Source organism: Chlorocebus sabaeus, chromosome 11 (assembly GCF_047675955.1).
Source record: "Chlorocebus sabaeus isolate Y175 chromosome 11, mChlSab1.0.hap1, whole genome shotgun sequence".
Taxonomy (NCBI): domain Eukaryota; kingdom Metazoa; phylum Chordata; class Mammalia; order Primates; family Cercopithecidae; genus Chlorocebus; species Chlorocebus sabaeus.
In genome coordinates, this window is record NC_132914.1 from 85813851 (window position 1) to 85835062 (window position 21212).

The following is a 21212-nucleotide window of genomic DNA, read 5'->3' on the forward strand; positions in this document are numbered from 1 at the left end:
AAAATATATTCTGATGCTCAAATTCAATAACCATTTATTGAACATGTATTATGCTACAGAAACAGTGCCAGTCACTAGGGTAACAAAGATGATGAAGATGCCCTTGAAACTCAGAGGCAGGTAAATAAGTAACACCCACACCTTGTGATAAACACTTTGGGAACACAGAGGAGGAAGCAATTAATCAATTAACCTTAAGGGGGAGAACCAGTTGCAGGAAGACAGTGCCAAGAAAAGCCAGAGAGAAAATGTGACTGTGCCCGGATTTAGGAGGACAAGGAAGATTTGCAAGGGCTGACAAAAAAAAAAAAAGATGAGCGTTCCAGGAAAAATAAACAACATGACAAAACCATGCAGATGTGAAGACATCTTAAAATATGTGTGAATTCTTTTATGAGATACCATTCTTCTGTAAAATCTTAAAATTACACAAGAGTCCAGATGCACATGGCTAGAAATATTCTCTATTTACATAGCTAGCCATATTTAAAAGGAACTGGATTATTATTTTCAATTAATATCTGCATGCTAACTAGATATTATACTAGAACAAATAATGATTCTTATTTGCTAAAATTTCTAAAACTACAATGCTAATTACATGGATAAAGTGGTTTGTATTCAAAATTAAAATCCTTTTATTCCCTTACCACCATGGTCTATTTTAGCAGTAATCCTGCATAATTTAATTTAAGGCTACTTTGAGCACTGTGAGGTCACACTCTTCATAGTATCATCTTTCTTCACCACAGTGAAGACTAAGTTGTAAAAATTATTTCTGTCTGAGGATTCTTCTTTTTGGACAGACAACCCCTACATACAAACGCTCCGTTAATAACACAATCTTCCTTCACATGTGTAAATATAATTTAATAAACTCAGCTTTCTTTTATATTGTCATTGCTAAGACATAACCTCCCTGGAAATAAACTTCTCTAAGCCCCTCTTTCCTGATGTGATTTGGGAACTTTCTCTAAGACATCTCTGTAATGGACCAATCTCAGAAATGACCATAATCACATCCTTGGCTCAAAGAAATTTAACGGCAGAAATTCTGTTACTGGTCTTCACAATCCTTTACTCCTGGCCTTGAATAAATACTAAAGAAACATTTGTTCATTCATTCATCTAACAAGTATTTATTGAGTATCTGGTATATACCAGGCATTGTTCTAGGTGCTAGGCCTATATAATGAACAAAAAAATCCTGCCCTCATAAGGCTTAATCAACAAACATTAGTAACTAGGTTATACAGTATGTCAAAAGGTGTCAAAAGCTATGGGAAAAAACAAAAGATTAGAGCAAGGTTAAGGGGATTGGAATCATAATGTCTACTCCGCCTTACTGGTGATCTTGGGTTCAGAGTGACAATCACAGTCATGAGTCACAGGAGGCTTTGCTCAGCACCATGTGTACTACTGAGTTTTAAGAAAGGTTAGGTCGGCCGGTTGTGGTGGCTCATGACTATAATCCCAGCACTTTAGGAGGCCGAGGTGGGTGGATCACGAGGTCAGGAGATCGAGACCAGCCTGACCAACATGGTGAATCCCCATCCCTACTAAAAATACAAAAATTAGCTCGGTGTGGCAGTGCACGCCTGTAATCCCAGCTACTGGGGAGGCTGAGGCAGCAGAATCATTTTAACCCATGAGGCAGAGGTTGCAATGAGCCAAGATCGTGCCACTGCACTCCAGCCTGGAGACAAAAGCTAGACTCCATTTCAGAGAAAGGAAAGAGAAAGAGAGAAAGAGAGAAAGAAAGTAAAGAAAGAAGGCAGGAAGGAAGGCAGGCACGCAGGCAGGAAGGAAGGAAGGAAGGAATAAAATATTAATACATATCAGTGCATGATATATGCTTGTAATAAAGCACACATCAGTGTTTGCTACCTAGTAACTTCAGCTGAGTTCTCTTGGAGGAAGTATAGATGAACACCTAAAAGTTTCTTGAGTCCTTGTTGAAAGAAGACTTATAGGGAGGGTCAAATCACCAGGCATTTCTGAGTCTAGAGAAGAGCCACAGAACTAACTGTACTCTTTTCTTTCCAAAGATTGCAGTATGTATGGAAACAGCTTGGAATTTTTAACAGGGTAATATTGACAAGTGTCTCATTAAGAAGACAACATTTCATCAAAGATTGGACAAAGCTAAGGCAGTGGTCCACGCAGACATCTGTGGGAAGAGTACGGCATACAGAGAGAAAAGCTGGTGCCAAGGTCCTAAGGTCTGTTTAAGACATCTGTTATTTAAGACATAGCAAGAGTAAATCAGGGAGCAGTAGAGGATGATGATGTCAGACAGACAATGGAGAGGCCAGCTTATGTAGGGCTTATTGAAGCCCATTGCCCAGACATTGACTCTTACTTGAATAAAATAGGATTCATTGCAAGAATTTGAGCAGAGGCGGAATATAAATATACTTCAGAATAAAAATAAATTAATTAAATAAGATCAGTCTGATTGCTATAATAAAAATAGACTTTAGGGTGACAACAGGTAGAAAATGAAACAGACACGTTGGGAGGTTGTTGCTGTAACCCAATCAAGAAAGGGTTATAGTAATACATTGACTGAAAGTGGTTAGATTCTGGACATCTTCCTAAGGCTGAACCATGAGAATTTCCTGACAGAGTAAGATTTGAGAGAAAGAGTCAAAGATGACTATAAGAATTTTGGTATGAACTACTGGAAAGATGTTGTTGCCATCAACTGATATGGGGAAGACTGGGGATAGAGAAGGTTTGGGGGGCAGATCAGGAGTTAAATTTTGAGTATGTTAAGTTTAAGATGTCTTTGAAGTATTCTAGTGATAATGCCAGGTCAAGATATTTAAATCTGGACTTAGGAGGGAAGCCTGGGCTGCAGATATAAATATGATAGCCTTCCATATATAAATGGGGTGTTAAGCAAATGAGTGGATGAGATCACCAAGGGAGTGAGTAAAAGTACAAAAAAGAACAAAGAACTGAGCATGCTATGGTGTTCTAACCTTAAGGGATCTGACAGAAGAGTTAGAAGCCACAAAAGAGTCCAAGAGAGCAAAGCAAAAAGATCATGGAAGAAAGTCAAGACTTTAAAAAAGTACTTTAAGGAAAAGAAGGTCAAACTATGTCAAATGCTGGTTATAGGTCGAGTAAGACAAGGACTGAGAACTGACTACTGGTTTGGCAACATTAAGGTCACTGGTGATATTAACAAGAGCACTTTTACTGAAGTGGTACGGGAAAAAGCCAGTCTACGGTGGGTTTAAGCAAGCAAGAGACAAGACTAACCAGAAACAATGAGTATGAACAGTTGTTTTGAAGTTTTCCTTCAAAGGAGAGCAACTGGATAAACAAACACATAAATAAAACCAAGATGGGGAAGTAGCTGGCAAGAAATTGGGGGTGAAGAGAGTTTTCTTTGTAAGAAGGTTGAAACATCAGAATGTGTCTATGCCTATGGGAATGATCCAATAGGAGGAAGCAATTGGCAATATAGGTCAGAAGAGAGGGGACTGCTTGGGCTACAGCCTTGAGCAGGAAAGAAGGGGTGAGATTCAGTTCTCAAGTAGAAAGTGTGGCTTTAAATAGGAGTATAAGTAGTTCAATTCTATCAGGCAGAGTGCTGGAATGTAAATGCAGATGCTGGTGGTGTTTTGAGCTAAAAGTTACTGAACATTTACTATATACCAAGCATCTTAGATATTTAATAACGAAAAAACAATAACTTTCATATGTCCTAATTTTAAAGATGAAGGAGTTGAGGTATAGGGACATTTGGTGACTTCTGAGTGGTGAAATCAGTAAGCCCAGATCTGTCCAATTCTAACTCCTGTCCTTTTAGCCCCTCTACACTGTCCCAGAACTCCCGCAAATCTGTTAGGTGATTTGTGAGAACTGTGATGTGATAGCAAATCTCTAAAACTTTAATAATTTTGCAAATATCAAGCATATGGAGACAAGTCTGTTCCACATTCCATGCCCCAGCTGAATATTCTACATTATTCAAACCATCATTTTTAATATATGTCATTGGATAGTTCCTTAAAATATATCAACACAGACTGCTATAATAAATGAAGAATGATTTGATCAGGGCAATATATTTTTTTGTATCAGTTAAATTGAAATAGCTTACAAAGATATGGTTTTGTTCATTTTACAAAAATCTACTGGGTAAATGCTAAAATTAAATCTATGTTGGCTTATGAACATTCAAATATCTCTGAAAAACCTATATTTCTTAAAGCCCTTTATTTTAAAGCCATTATAAATAAATTCATATTGTAATTTAATTTTTCAGATACTTTGCTACCATTTAAACTACCTACCTTTCATAAAATTAAAGAATTCATTCTGGCATAGCTAAACATTAGGACAGGGGGATAATCAAGTTAGAAATACTGAGGTTTTTGCGAAGCGGTGATGACACCTCTTTCATCAGTATACTCAGGAGAGAGCTGAACTGCAGAGCTTACTTCTTTATATAAAACAGAAATTTTTCAGTATTAACTTTTCTACACAGAAGTCTTTCTAATATTGTACACACACTTTGATTTCTTAAACAGTGAATTGAAATATTAAATTTTGCTTTTCTTTGACGGTTCAGGGTCATCAAATAAAAGGAAGACTTTCAAAGTATCTCACTTATGTAGTTGTAACTTCCCTTCTCCAAGAGGTTCCAAATTACTGTACTTGTTTGTATAACTTTTAAACATTTAGGTTTCACTTGTTTGTTCCTTAGTTTTCCTGTTTCCCCCAGATTGTCATGTCATTACTTGCAACATATTTTTACCACTAACATGCCGATTTCCAGTCTCCTGCACTCTTGATGATGAGCACAACACATGTCCCATATGGGAGCTTACAGCAGGAAGTATAATGGTCCCAAAGATGTCCATGTTCTAATTCTTGGAACTTGTGAATATATCATCACATATGGCAAAATGGACTTTCCAGACATGATTACGTTAAGAACTAGAGATGAAGAGACTATACTAGATTCCCTGGGTCTAATCTAATCCCCATGGTCCTTAAAAATGGAGACTATTTTCCAGCTCTGTTCAGAGACAGGCGCAATGATGGAAGAACAGTCAGTAAATGTGACATGAAAAGGACTCAACACGTCCTTGCTGGCATTGAAAATAGAGAGAAGGGACCAGGAGTCAAGGAATGTAGGAAGCTTCTAGAAGCTGGAAAAGAGAAAGAAACAGATTCTCCCCTGGAGTCTTTGGAAAGCAACACACAGTCCAATTGATACTTTGATTTAAGTGAGCCCTATTTTGAACATTTGATCTTCAAAATTATTTTATATATATATATATATTTTGATGGAGTCTCTCTCTCTCTGTTGCCCAGGCTGGAGTGCAGTGATGCGGTCTCGGTTCACTGCAACCTCCGCTTCCGAGGTTCAAGTGATTCTCCTGCCTCAGCCTCCCGAGTAGCTGGGATTAAAGGTGCCTGCCACCACGGCCGGCCTTTTTTTTTTTTTTTTTTTTTTTTTTTTTTTTTTTTTTTTTTTTGTATTTTTGGTAGAGACGGAGTTTCACCACGTTGGCCAGGCTGGTCTTGAACTCCCGAGCTCAGGTAATCTACTTGCTTTAGCCTCCCAAAGTGTTGGGATTACAGGCGTGAGCCACTACACCCAGTCAGTCAATAAATTTGTGGCAATTTATTACAGCAGCAACAGAAAAATAAAACACAGCTCAATTGAAATACTTTTGGAATGAATGAATGAATGAATGAGTGAATGAATGAATGGTGTAGTGTAGTGATAGTCAAGCTATTCCAGATGAGGAAAGTGAACTGCCTCTGCCAGAATTCTTGGCCCCCTTTATTTTAAGCAGAGCAGCTCAGCTTTTTTTTTTTTTTTTTAATTTGTTCATGCCTCTTAGAAAGATCCTGTTTAAACAAAGGTTTCCAAGGACTAAGAAGAAATTAGGAAAAAAAACAAAACAAAACAAAACAAAACAAAAAAACGCTTTTGGAAACCATGGGCAGAATATGGATCCAGAAAACCTCTCAGTCCCTTCCCATGTGACTTCAAACAAGTCAGTTAATCCCCCTGAGTATCCATTTATCAGCCTGTAAAACGAGAGTAAAAATAATTTTTGTCTTACCCATTTCATGAACTAGTAGTAAGAATCAAATGAGAAACTATTTAAACTGCGGATGCTATGCAATTATTTGTTGTGTGGTTTATGGGCTTTGCATTGGCTAGGAAACCAGGAAACAAGTACTTCAAAAATGTTTGAGTAAAACTTTCTGAGAAAAGACTTTATAGAGTAAATCTCCCATGAACAAAGAGTATGACCTTTAGCACATGAATATTTTCACACTGACTTTGAGTTCACACACCTTTTTCATTTATTTATTAGTTCTGAACTGTGTTTAGAGTAGCTTCAGTTACCAGACAATTGACTTCCAATTAAATGAGGTGTTCTAATATATCAACAAAATATTTATCTTTGTTTTCTCTTCCTCTTATTCCAATTTCTGGAAACTCTGAGGGGATAGGGTACCTAAATGTGTGGGTGTGCACACACGCTCACACACCCCCTAATGGAGATATACTCCTGAAGCAAAATGTCCCTGTGTTTGTGACTTCTGCTCTAAAATGTATCTTTTCAGTTTGGGTAATCATCTGTTGTTTTTTGTTTTTTGTTTTTTTCCTGTTAACATTCTCTGCAGCTGTATATGACATTTTTCTTTGCTACTTTGTTTAATCATTGTACAACTTTTCTCTCTAGGTCAAGCTCATTGTGTGATAACCTCTCATTTCTGGATAGTCTTTCATTGTATAGACACATATTGTCGTGGGTAGTTCTCGTTTTTTTTTAGAAACATGCATCAAAATTGTCCCCCGTGTATTCCCCCACAACACACAAAATTCCAATAATCTTTTCATTGCTAAATGTTGCCTTCAAATTATTTACATGATTAGGAAAAAAAATAACGAGAAATCTGTGTGCACTGTTACAACTAAGGCATGCAGTAGAAACAGTTCTGGTAGAGGGAAGTAATACTGACTAAAATTTATGTTAACATCAGTGACAGATGTGGCAGGTCCTCTTCTGGGAGTAGGTTTTAACAGTAGCAGATAGTACTAGAAAAGCACTTTAAAGAAGTCTAGGGTGGGAGGAATTTACAAGAAGATGAGGCTTAAGATCTCAAAGGCAAAGGTCTTGCTCAATTTTCATTTTCGTTGAGAACAAACATCAGCAGACTCCAGTGGGCTATTCACCCAATAACCAATCCCTCCTGAACACAGAGCTTTCCTTACAGTAAAAAGCCATATGCCAGGAAAAGAAGCTACAAAATCCCCAAACGAAACCATGGACTTAATCTGAACGTGTGTTGCAACACATAAGTCACACTGCAGATTCATTTTCTTCAGTAGAAATTAAAATGCATGCAGCCTAAGAACATCAGGAGGACATATGCTGTTCAAGAAACCAGAAGATACCAATCTTCTAAACTTGGGGAAAAAAAAAATACAGGAAAAAAAGCCTTTCTTTCTCTAAGAATATGAGAAGTGATTTTAAAATATGCATTGTCAGGGTCCACATTACAGACTTCACAAAGTCAAAAAGAGAGTGAAGTGTTTGTGTAGCTCATTTTCTTTATGCACAGACCTAAGAAATGGTATTAGAGCTGCCCTGAACAAAACAGCAGCTGCTGCCAAAAACAACATTCATCTTCTCTTTAATCTTGCATACCAGCTATTGAAGCAGGCAGTTCCCTTGTAGCCCAAATGTATTTTGGAAGACAGCCAATTGGCTCAACTACCCAAAGACAGGAAAGCCAGTTACCAAGATACAGGTATGGTAATTAGTCCTGAGTTCAGGTCTTCTTAACTCATATGAACCATATCTTCCAAAAATAATCTATGTAAACCAACAACAGGAGCCTCATTTGGTGAATAATCATTCAGTTCTATATGACATCTTTTTTCAGATCCTTTTAATTGCTTAAAGATTTATCATTAAATATTATAAGGAAAATACCTAATCATCTTATATTGACTGAAATTCTTCTCTAAGCACTGTTCAGTAATCTCAAAGGGACAAATGAAACATTTAGTAGATTTTTCAGTTTCTGAAACTTAACTACTATCAATAAAGCAGATGTTACCAGAGTAACTAATTGAAACTCAGACCAGCTTGGAACCAAATTGGTGGGTGCCAAAATCTTTTAAAGATACTCTTCTAACTTCCCTCCACAAAAATCCTTTTGTGAAGTAAACTAAAAATGTTTTAAAATATGGGTGATCACTAAAATATGTAATGAATACGCTCTTATAACAAAAAACTGAACATCCTAGAAAGAAATTGCTTAATATAAAAAGGCAGATGATGTAATATAATAAGGCAATTTAATGTAATAAGGGAATTTAAAGATTTCAAGGTACTCAATATATGAGAAAAATTTGGGGAAATTCACCCTTTAATAATCAGTCCTTGTTCTATATGTAAATGCCACTTAAAGGGGAAATAACTCAAAATATATGGACTCATAAGGGCTGCACATAGGACAAGCAGTTTGCAGATATTATTTCCTATAATCCTCCCATCAACGAGGTAGATATTATTACCCTATTCTGCAGGTGAGCAAAACACAATTTGGAGAGATTAGGTAACTTCCTCATGGCCACTTTGCTAGGAAATTGCTGGACTGGATATAAACCAAAACCGACACTAGATATGCTGGAAAGAAAAATACTGGGCCGGTTAGATAATAAAACTGACTTCATTTATATTTAATGAACAACTAAATTTTATTTAAAAGGGTCATATTGCAGAAGGCATATACGTCTCTTTAACTCAATCAGTTTCAAACTGAAACTACATGTCAAGTTGTTACTAGGTTGAATAAAGTCAGCAGGTAAATCAAGTTACACTTATTTATAGCTTAAACAAAACTTTACATAGCTAGAGGGAGGGGAGTAACCCAAAAAATAAAGCGATAAGTTGTTTCTTCTTATAAAAACAAAATTGGGTGCTTTCAGACTTCTAGTAACATTATCCCAGGAGCCACTTATTCATTCAACAGACATGTCCAGAGTATCTAATAAATACATAAGCTTAAGACAGAAAGACTATGGTCATCCACCTCAGGAAGCTCAAGTTACTGGAGAACACAGCACAGAGGTGGGCGTCAGTGAGAAAAGGCCCAGCCACTCCCTCAACCATCCCCTGCCCCAAGTACAGCTAAACCCGACTTGGGGAGGGGAGCATTTGAGGGAGGGGCTGAGAGATAGTTTCTGGGGGGAGAAGCTTCTCCAAAGGTGATTGGGGGCAGCCAACTCAAAGACAGTGAGGGAGAAGACCCCTGACAGAGGCAGTAGCAGGTGCCCACAGAAGTGTGGAAACAAGGCATGTTCTTAGAATTCTGTGACTTTTTACTCCATTGAAAAATGAGAATAAGCAAAAAAAAAAAAAAAAAAAAATACAAGGCTACAGAGAGAGATATAGAGGCCCTCCTAATTTTGCTAATTGATTTAGTTTCCATTTTAAAAGCACTGGGGAGACCCAGAATGATTTTAAGCAGGGGAGTGTCAAGATCTGATTTATTGTTAAAAGGTTTATCAGGCATCAGAATGAAGGATGGACTGGAGGAGGGAGGGCAACAAGCCTGGGGGCATGAGGCCCATTAGGAAGTCACTGAAGTAATCCAAAATCGAGATGATGAGGGCCGTAACTAGGGCAGTGGCATTGAGAATGGAGAAAAATGAACACGTTCAACAGGATATGGAAGTAGAACGGAAGAAGTTGGTGACTAATGCAAAGAGGGTAGGGTCAAAAGGGGAAGAGGCACAAATGACTTCCAGGTTCCAGTTTGGGTGAATGTGTAAAAAGTGATGCTATTTGCTGATCCAGATATGTAGGAAGAGAACAGGCAGCAGGAGTCTGGGAGTTTATCACCAAAAACCTTAGAGAATACTTCCATACAAGGAGGACATTCTATCATGAACTATCTGCGTAGGAGATGAGAGAATGCAAAGCCAAATACATGAGAGGGAAATCAGTTGATTGTGGGGGTACTGCAGCCAATGGAGGAAAAAAAAAAAAAGGGAGAGGGCAATGAATAAAACCAGCACTAAAAGGTGTCAATATGATGTTTACTAAAGAGTACTTAATGGAGCTGACCTTAATGAGGGCAGTTGCCATTGAGTTGATGGAACTAAAAGTCAACCTCAGTGGATGGACTACAGGACTGAATGAATATGAGGGAATTTCAAAAGTATATTACTACAGTTTGCCAAAAAAGAAAGAAGAGAGTGAGTGATCATAGAAAGGGCTAGAAAGTTCACTTCTGTCTTGGTAGAAGGGATCAGACAGCCCCGAAAGAGTGGGACTAAAATAATCAACTCAGCATTTCCCCTTTTTAAATGGCCTAGGAATAGGGAACAACTCACCTGAGGTTAACAAAGCCGGGTGAGGTCAGCAGTTTTGACCCTGTGTAACAATCCCTGATAAAAGACTGATACCTCAGGTAAGAATATAGGGCCTGAGTATTCAGGTTTTCACTGTTATTAATTTTAATACAGATGTACATAATAGAGTAAGTATTTGTGACAGCAGTATAGATTATTCAATTAGTAACAAAGGTTTAAAAAGTAGATCATTAGCTATTCATAAATAAAGCTCTTTAGCAGTTATACAAAGCAGAGGGAAAAAAAACCCCTACACAGTATAATCCACTGAATTTTAAGGAGATCTGAGCTAATGACTAATTCTAATTTCTATGAGGATAATGATATGTAACAGACTGAACTAGTCTAGAAAACTAATGGGTACCAGTTTAATTCCAACTATCATGTCTAGAAAGCTAAAAACTCCATTTCTCAGATGCCCTTTAAGTTAGCTAGATTTATATATCTACTGCCAACTCTTTGCAATAAGTGTATATTGTCAAAGAAATAAGACGAACAGACCTCCCCCAACACCGGATAAAGTATGGAAACATAATTTTAAAAATTCATGAAAGTTCTGAAATCTGTATCTTCAGCACTCCATGGACACTGGCACCGTTCATTCTTATGCCAATTAGCTGCTCTTAAAATTGAACTACCCTGATATACAAGAATCTGAGGGTTGTAGCTCTCCAAAAACAGCTACAGAAACATAAATCATAATTTATACTCTTTCAAATACGTGACTTGCTTCTGAAAGTGAGATCCCATGTAAATCAAAAATTATGTAATTCTTTAAAATCTCTAAAATATCTTGAACTCCAGACAATTTAGTGGTGTGAAAAGAGCATAGGCTTCAGTTGCCATCTGATCCCAAGTGCCCAATCTGAGACTGAATGAATTTCCTAGGACCTTTTGTGTTTTATTTTTCCACTATTGACGCAGTTAAATTTGCTCATATGCATTTTCACATCCGCTACTGAAAGTCTGACAAGTTTAGTCTCACAGGACCTTTTGATTAAAATAAATAAATAAATAAAAATCTGAGGAAGCAGCTCAGAAAATTTTCAACGAAGTTCCCCCCTCACCCGCCTCACCACCAACCTGGATCTTTTACGACATGAGAATAAACTAAATCTTTATACTCTTCTTTAACTGCTTCCAAATATCATCAAAATGAGTAGAACTAGAAGCATGAGGTCAAAGAACATTCACAGTCTTGATCGTTTTCTCCATCACATCAGATGACAAGCTTGATTGGCAAAGGCCACAAACTAGCTTTCCGAATTATGCAATGCGTGCAAGACATACCAACTGCCTTTTTAGTGGGATGGAATAAACTGTTGAAATGTTCCTTCTTTCACTGAAGGTGTTCCAACTGAAACCAAGGGAGTCAGCTGTGTTATGTTTAGATAACATGTAATCATCTGGGGTGTTTACTTAAAATACAGATTCCTGAATGTCAGAGGGAGTCCAAATTTCTGAGGGTGCATCTCAGGAAAGCACATCTTTTAATAAGCTCTCTATGTGATTATTATGTACCCTATAAAGTCTGAGATATAATATTTTAGATAGTTCATGAGTGCTATATTGGTTAAAGAAAACAAAACAAAAATGTCTTAAAAGGTATACAAGGTGGTATTTGATTGAAGCGCTATATACTAGATGCTCTTGTTTTACAGTAACTTGAGGGGGTGAGGGATAAAAGACGACAAATTGGGTGCAGTGTATACTGCTTGGGTGATTGGTGCACCAAAATCTCACAAACCACCACTAAAGAACTTACTCATTTAACCAAACACTCCCTGTTCCCCAATAACCTATGGAAATTAAAAAAAAAAAAAAGATAGGAAAAGTTAAGTGTATTGAGTGCAGAGAATACTGTTGATTGGCTCTTTCAATTGCCATTCCAATATTCTCCTAGCATATCCCTCTAAACTGTCATGGCTAGAAAGCTAAAAATTCCATTTCTCAGATGCCCTTTAAGTTAGCCAGGAATGTAGATGGGACTTCGGTTCGGCAAATTACGTATGACTACAAGATCTGATATGGGAAGGAAATACTTGAGAAGACGGGCTGGCTCCTGGGCATGCATTTTGTTGGTTTAGTTCGTACTGCAGGCAGCAAGACCCTCCAGTCAGCAGCAGTAACAGCTTTCTGCACTGGCTGCAACATATTTACAGACTGCAGTGGACTTAAGTTCTGAGTGCTGGGAATTGCTCTGGAAGCTCAGCTTGCAGTATGCTCCTCCGGCCTTTCCAAAAATTCCACAGACTATCAAATGCACTTCAATATACTCTTTGAAGTGTCTTCCAGGTTTCAACCATGCAGAGTGGATTATATTGTCCAAAATTAAATCCTAAGCAAAACAAGGGGAAAAAGCCAAGTAATTAAGCATTTATTTCTCCTAAGGGTGGTCAAAACTCTTCTTAGAAATTTCCCATTCGTATTTCACAATTCAAGTTGTAAAATAAGGATTATTTTAAATTTTAAAAAAGACTAATTTTTGATAGGCAATCCATGAGAGTTTAATACAATTCTACCAGCTGAAACACAGCAAAGCATTTACAGTTGGCATGCCTGGGACAAGTTCCTCTGGTAACAATAAACTTCAATTGCAGATTCATTGACATGCCCGAGACACGTCTCTGGTAACAATACTCCACAACCGCAGGTTCGATAGCATGCCCAGGACTTGTTCTTCTGATAACAATATATGTCAATTGCAGGTTCACTGCTTATGAAGGTGATATTTAAAACAAGAACGTTATCCAAGTAAGACATGAATTCAAATCTTGGAGCTGTCACTTAATTGTAATCCACAGCAAATTATGTAACCTCTCTGAGACTCAGTTTTCTTGTGATAACGTTTTTGCAGTTTTGAAAAGATTACATAAGACAATGTTATGTAAAGCACTCACAACTCAATTGGCAGATCTAGGAGATCATTACATGACTATTAATGCTCTAATAATTATTTTGTTAATTATAGCTAATAGTTAACAACAGCTGGTTCAGTTAGCTACAGTTAAACCATAGTTGATGTTACAGTTATTTTATGTTTATTAATCCCTTAAACACTGAATTCTAAAAGTTGAGCTAACAGTAAATTACTATAGAATAATTCACAGTGCAATCCATTTTTTAAAAATGCATTTTCTTTTTAATTGCACATAATAATTGTAGACAATCTCATTTATGCTCTGCATCCCCATAGATTAAAGATTGGTCACGGAAAGTGAAATAAAGAGGTTGTGAAACTGCCCCTGAGCTTGGATTTGGATTCGCTCTTCCAAGCAGGCAGGCTCTTTTCTACCTACTATAAAAGTGAGGCAAAAATTGTTTGGGCAACAGATGAATGTTAACCTAAATAGCAAAGTTTCAAAAGTCAACTTTAGCTTCACTAATATATCCAAAACAGCTTTAGAAAAGAGTGTGTTGGCTGGGCGCCGTGGCTCACGCCTGTAATCCCAGCACTTTGGGAGGCCGAGGCGGGCAGATCACGAGGTAAGGAGTTCAAGACCAGCCTTGACAACATAGTGAAACCCCGTCTCTACTAAAAATACAAAAACTAGCTGGGCATGGTGGCACGAACCTGTAGTCCCAGCTACTAGGGGTGCTGAGGCAGGAGAATCGCTTGAACCTGGGAGGCGGAGGTTGCGGTGAGCCGAGATCGCACCACTGCACTCCAGTCTGGGTAACAAAGCAAGACTCTGTCCCCCCCCCACCCAAAAAAAAAAAAAAAAGAAAAAGAAAAAGAAAACAGTGTATTTACTCATGCACAGAGAAGTAAATGGCATAGAGTAGGGGGTTGGAAAACATTAACCTTAGAATCAGACTGCCCATATTTTAATTTCTACTTTGACAGAACCCTTATGGCCTTTGGAAAGTTAAATTTTATCATTCTGGACCTCAGTTTCCTCATCTGTAAATGGGCATAATAACAGAATTTATGGGTTTACTGAAGATTAAATATAATTATGTAAGTAGGCATTTAGTAAACCTAATCTCAAAACTAATTTCTCTCCATTTCATCTTGTACAACTTTATCTTGTGCTAAGCTCTTAGCACACACTTACTGGAAGATTACAGGGATCCTCTAAATAGCCTTCTTTGCTTTCAGACTTAATTACTCAGAATAGTATCTTCTTCTGGGAATATATAAAACATGGTCACTACCTGGTTAAAATCTCCCAATGTCTTCCCATTACATTTACAGTAAGACTTGAACTCCTAATCAAGGCCTACAGAGACCTTCAGAACAGACTTGTCCAACTCCACATTTACGTCTTAGTAACCTTTATCTTCCCACCATGCTCTAGCTACACTGGCTTCCTTTATGTTCCTGAAATACCTGGAAGGTAATTCCTGCCTCAAGTCCTTTGCTGCCAGCTTTGTCTTTTTCAGGCTTTGCCAATGGCAAGTTGTTCTCATCATTCAGGACTCAGTTCAATTACTGAGAGACATGACTAGCTGGATTTCCTAGGCCGACTAAGAATCCCTAAGCCTAGCTGGGAAGGTGACTGCATCCACCTTTAAACAAGGGGCTTGCAACTTAGCCCACACCTGACCAATCAGAGAGCTCACTAAAATGCTAATTAGGCAAAAACAGAAGGTAAAGAAACAGCCAATCATCTATTGCCTGAGAGCACAGCGAGAGGGACAAGGATCAGGATATAAACTCAGGCATTCAAGCCAGCAATGGCAACCCCCTTTGGATCCCCTCCCCTTATGTGGGAGCTCTGTCTTCACTCTATTTCACTCTATTAAATTTTGCAACTGCACTCTTCTGGTCTGTGTTTTGTTACAGCTCCAGCTGAGCTTTCCCTCGCCACCCACCAATGCTGTTTGCGCTGTCGCAGACCCGTGGCTGACTTCCATCTCTCCAGATCGGGCAGGGTGGCTGATGTGCTCCTGATCCAGTGAGGCGCCCATTGCCGCTCCCCATCAGGCTAAAGGTTTGCCATTGTTCCTGCATGGCTAAGTGCCTGGGTTCGTCCTAATCGAGCTGAACACTAGTCACTGGGTTCCACGTTCTCTTCCGTGACCCATGGCTTCTAATAGAGCTATAACACTCACCTCATGGCCCAAGATTCCATTCCTTGGAATCTGTGAGGCCAAGAACCCCAGGTCAGAGAACACGAGGCTTGCCACCATCTTGGAAGTGGCTGCCGCCATCTTGGGAGCTCTGGGAGCAAGGACCTCCTGGTAACAATACCATCTTCTCAGAGAAGGCTTCCCAGGTAACCTGTCTTAAGGAGCACCTCATATCACATCGCATCACAGTTTTACTTTCCCTTAAGCACTTTTCATTCTCAGAAATTATCTTGATAACCCAATTCGTTTACTCTTATCATTTGTCCCTCCCAACAAGAATATACATGGTATAAGAATGAGGATTATATTCTTCTTATCCGTCATTCTTACCTCGAGCACCCTGATTTGGTCCCTTCTCACAGTACATAATCCTCCATATTTGTGGACTGCATGTATTGCTAACTGCTACTGAATTGCTCATAAAAGTGCTCCTTCAATAAAATTCTCTTTTATATGGTACAGACCAAGGTAGTGGCAATATCTAAATTGTGTGACTAGAGAATAAAACCAGGTACATATGATGGGGCAGAGATGAAGGCTGGCCAATGTACGATTCACTCCTCAGCAGGTGGTTTCCATATTTACACAATGGAATTGCAACATCGCCAACCAGTTTTGCTTATTATTTGTTTCTTGCACTTGACTGTGAGCACCATAAGGTGCCATATGAACTTTCAGTCCCTCCCTGTTTTGTCGGAGTGACTAAGGCAATGCTGGGTGTGAAGAAGCCCCTCGTAAATATATTTAGAATGAATGAGTGAAGGATAAACAGAGGGCTTTGCTCATCAGTTGGATATAAACCACTGTCATCCTTCTCACTCTTACGCTCAATAACTGCTAAATTCAAACAGTGACAATTAGCTAAATGCTTCTCAGTTTGAACTTTTAACCATTTTCTTTGTACCTTTAATCCTTCTCTAGGTCCATGTAAGTGGAAAACCAGGCTATAAAACCAGGAGTAGACTATAAAATCCAGGAAGGGCAGCGACAACTTAACTGTTTTGCTTACTACTGTATCTCCGGCCTCTAGCACAGTGGTAGTAAATGCTACATAGACAATTTTAATGAATGAACAATCATTGAAAAATGCCTCTCCTGGTAGATGTGGCCCAAAATCAAAGTGCTGACCTGGCTATAAAATCCCCAGAGTTCCCTTTCTGAAGAAACTACCTAAGTATAAAGTGGACTCATTTTCCTTTATTGACAAAAAGGGGCATATAAAAAAGCAAAAACACTAAAAATATCCCACAGAGCTGAAATGTAGACATTGTCCTGCAGTAAGTTCACTGGAAGTCTCTGAGAAGTCAATGATTCCATAGTGCTTTATTTAGAATTTATTATAATACGCAACTATAAATTTCTTCTTATTTCTCCAATGAGTTGCAATCATCAACATTTCTAAAGTAGCCATTCATAAAAATTATTCATGGTGATTCTGCATTCAAAATGCATGCAAAGAATAAGATTTCACTTGGGGCAGACATACCCAGAAGTGATGACATGGGCTAAGCTTTTAAATGCTAATCTTATCTGTTCCCAAAGCATTGGTTGACTCTTATCTGTCATCTTTTCTAAAGCAGGCAAAACAATGCTCATAAAACTGAATCCATTTCCAGACCTATTCCTACTTTGACCAAAACAAAACCAGCTACCTTTTCTTCAGGGTCACAGTGGCATAGTGTTGATGTTCCCCTATCATGCAACTTGTTTGCAGGAAACAGAAAGTCATGCCAGACTACTCATGAGCTAATTCAATGAAACTTTATCCCTCCCCTAAAACAGGCTGCATCATCACATTTTCATGCTAATAATCATGACTAAGTGGCAAGCTCTTTCATTCCAATTGTTTATCATGAGATTCACGGAATTATACTTAGCATTCTCTCTAGTACCATTATGATATAGGAGGAGACTCTAAATTCACTAAGAAAGGAAGATGTAAAGGAAGATGCGACCGGACGTGGTGGCTCACGCCTGTAATCCCAGCACTTTGGGAGACCAAGGTGGGCAGATCACCTAAAGTCAGGAGTTCGAGACCAGCTTGGCCAACATGGTGAAACCCCATCTCTACTAAAAATACAAAAAAATTAGCGTAGTGGCGGGCACTTGTAATCCCAGCTACTAGGGAGGCTGAGGCAGGAGAATTGCTTGAACCCGGGAGGCAGAGGTTACAGTGAGCCAAGACAGCCCCATTGCAATCCAGCCGGGGCAACAACAGCAAAACTCCATTTCAAAAAAAAAAAAAAAAGAAAAGAAAAGAAAAGAAAAAGGATGTAGGACAGAAGCAAAGAAGGAGATAATTTTTTACAATGTATCAGGATAGGAGTTCTGGCATCACACATCACACTTGTTATCTTAAAAGATTCTGAACTAACAATTTTCTCGGTACATGTAAGTTATTGTGCATTCTGAAATTCATCCTCACGGTAGACTTGGGAAGATTATTTTGCTTTCAAGTTTAAAACAAAAGAAGAATATAGAAAATGTACCTTAAGACCTCAAGTCTTGACTCTTAATAATGCTGGGAAAATACAGAAAGAAACTTTCTTCTTGGGGCAGGAAAGAGGGAGAGTAGGTAACCATTTCAAGATAATCCTTTGAGCTGCTTTTCAAAGCAGCTGCTTTGCTGAGGAATCAGAAGGGGATGGAAGAACTAATGTAAACAGGGAAACTGTTTGGATAGCAAAGAGATTTTCTCACCATATGTGCGAGAATAGGGATCTACTTCCTCAGAAAATAAAGAGAGGGCCTCGTGAGCAGTATATTCGCTAAATGAAATTTAAGATGTACTTCAGCTGCTGTATGTTTTAAGTGCCAAATCTGCACAAACCATTTTGTACATCTACTTCATTGCTCACTATTTGTATGTTATCTCCTCCTCTTTATGGTCCTTTTTGGAGCTTTTCTTTGCAAATTAAGGCAGAATTTAGACTTTGTTCTTTGTGATATAATTATATAAAACTGGAAACATTTTATTGGTTTAAGAAATGTTAACTTTTCAGATCTACACCCAAAACCAAGAAGCTTATCTGATTTAAAAAAAAAAAAAAAGATCATGCTCCAAGGTTGCATCATTTTAAACACTTTAGAATTTTTAAAACTTGGCATCAAAGAGTATCCCCAAAATGATATATGTTTTTTAAAGTATACACAATCTCTGTAACATTATTTTAGAGCACTATATTGTAAAGCAGTAGTATTACTGCCTTGAGTCACTAAGATAATGGCTTCTAACCACACATGAAATTTGAAAACATCACTTCTTGTTAATCCTTCTCCAACTTTCTTCCTCCACACTTAATCTCCGATCTTATGTATTGAAACGTTATTTTTGCTAAACTCCTTAACCATATTTGTCTTAAATACATAAATATCCTTCTAATAGAATCATCTGAACCCTCTCATATTGTCATATTTTTGTCTTTCAACCCCTTTTAGACAGACTATACACCTCAGTATCCAAAACTACACAACATCCTTTACTTGTGTATTGCACTGACTACCTATTAACCAGCACAAATTGTTAACAGAATTTTAAAGGAAGCATCTTGAGTGTGGGTGAGCTGGGAAGGAAGAATCCATTTACTATATTTGTAATAGTCTCATGAATTATTATGCATCAAAAAAAAAATCTTGGCCGGGCACGCTGGCTCAGGCCTGTAATCCCAGCACTCTGGGAGGTTGAGGCGGGCAGATCACGAGATCAAAAGATCGAGACCATCCTGGCCAACATGATGAAACCTCATCCCTACTGAAAATACAAAAATTAGTCGGGTGTGGTGGCACGTGCCTGTAATCCCAGCTACTCAGGAGGCTGAGGCAGAAGAATCGCTTAAACCCGGGAGGCAGAGGTTGCAGTGAGCTGAGATCGCACCACTGCACTCCAGCCTGGCGACAGAGCGAGACTCCATCTTAAAAAAAAAAAAAAAAAATCTCTAGGTAAGAAAAGAAAATGACAACAGTACTAATACTAAGCAAGAAATTAGGAACAAACAGATCAGGTTTGATGACTGAGAGTTGTAAGATGCTGAGCAATTTGCTCAACCTCTGTGAGCTCACATTCCTCCTCTTCTATTAAATGGAATAGTCACACTACCACCACCCTCACAGGTGGGGAGAATCAGGAGACATGAAGTATGTAACAGATTTAGCTCAGGATCTGGCACAGGGAATAAACATTGGAAAGCAATATTTTTCATACTTATCATCATCAACAATATTCTGCCCTAAAATCCTTTCTGGTTCTTAAGTCTTCATATATCAGGCATTAGCGAGTTTCAACTGGTCCTTGTCATTCAGCCTATTGTGTTATTTCCTTAAGAATGGCAAGCCATTGCCTCACCTTCTCCTTTATTTATTTATTTATTTTTAATGTACCGTCTCCATTCTCTTCTACCACCCCAAGTGGCTCATTTATCATTTCTCTTTCTGAGGAAAATTATGTTGGAACAATGTATGTATGTTTATCCAGGACAGTGTTACATGCACAGTGTCATGTGTCAGCTGAGGTCAGCGGGCACAAAATTGTCAAATGTCTGGATCCATTCTTAGAATGTTGATAGGTGGATGCTGTCCCTTAAAGAGACATCTGGCATTAAATTCATAGTTTAGTTCAGAAAACCTTTATCAGTATTTTGGCACTGTGCCACTAGCTAGGGATACCAGTGTTAGACAACTTAACAAGGTAAGTAAAAAAATAACTTTAATATAATGTGATAAGTGATATGATTTTTTTTTTTTTTAAAACGCTATAAGAGCTCAGGGTAAGAACAACATAGTAGGGAGTGGGGCTGGGGAAGAAAAGCAAACAAAAGTCAGGGAGGACTTCCTGTAGGAGAGACCATCAAAGCTACCCAAATGAGAGGCCCTCAGGACCTTGGAGACCAAGTGCAGCAATATAGGTATGTCATTGTACATAGTTAGGTGGAATGAAACTTACCACTCAGGGAGTGGTGGAGATAAGCAACAGCCAAACCACAGAGGCCCTTGTATAGTGTGCTGAGGGTTTGGACTTTATCCTGAGGGTAATGTAAAGTCGGTAGAGGATTTTAGCCAGGGTAATGACACAGTCAGACTTCTGTTAATAACTCTAGATTGTGTGCATTACAGAGAACCTTTAAAATTATAGGATCTACCCCCACATTTTGATGGCTAACAAAATGGACATCCTGAAAGCCTCATAGAAATACAGTACCACATACATGAATTTAGGATATGGATCTCCTGTGCTGTCAGCAAGTTCTTCTGACTTTCCTGTATTACCCCTCAAATGCTAGGACACAAATCATCAGGGAAAAGTGCAAAAAGAATTCCTTTTTAAATCTAATTCTGTTTCTAAGCAATTCACAAAAATAACACTTGTCAATGTTTCTACTACATTTTCCTTTGGGCCTTAAAAGCAGGGACTTTAATATATATATATATATTTTTTATATATATGTTATATATATATATATACACACACACACACACACTTTTTTTTCTTTTTCAATATCTAACAGAGATTTTTGCATTTTAGTCTTGGTTCAAACTGTTGTGTTAGATCCCACTGTGAACGAAACCCAAAATTACTTTCCACATTTCTGGCTCGGTAAATTAATCACTGTGGTATCCATAATCAAAGATTCAATCAATAAACTTCCAGAAAACCTTTGGAAACAAACTTTGGATTACAAAAGAGTTAGAAAACAGGAGCTGTTTTCTCTCTTTCACAAGTGTTTTG

The 21212-nt window shown here is 38.2% G+C and overlaps 1 protein-coding gene across 2 annotated transcripts in view; it reads right to left on the bottom strand.

The window, feature by feature from the left end:
* Positions 1–21212, bottom strand: part of KITLG (KIT ligand) — an 84148-nt gene that overhangs the window by 49670 nt on the left and 13266 nt on the right. The gene's annotated exons all lie outside the window — the stretch shown is intronic.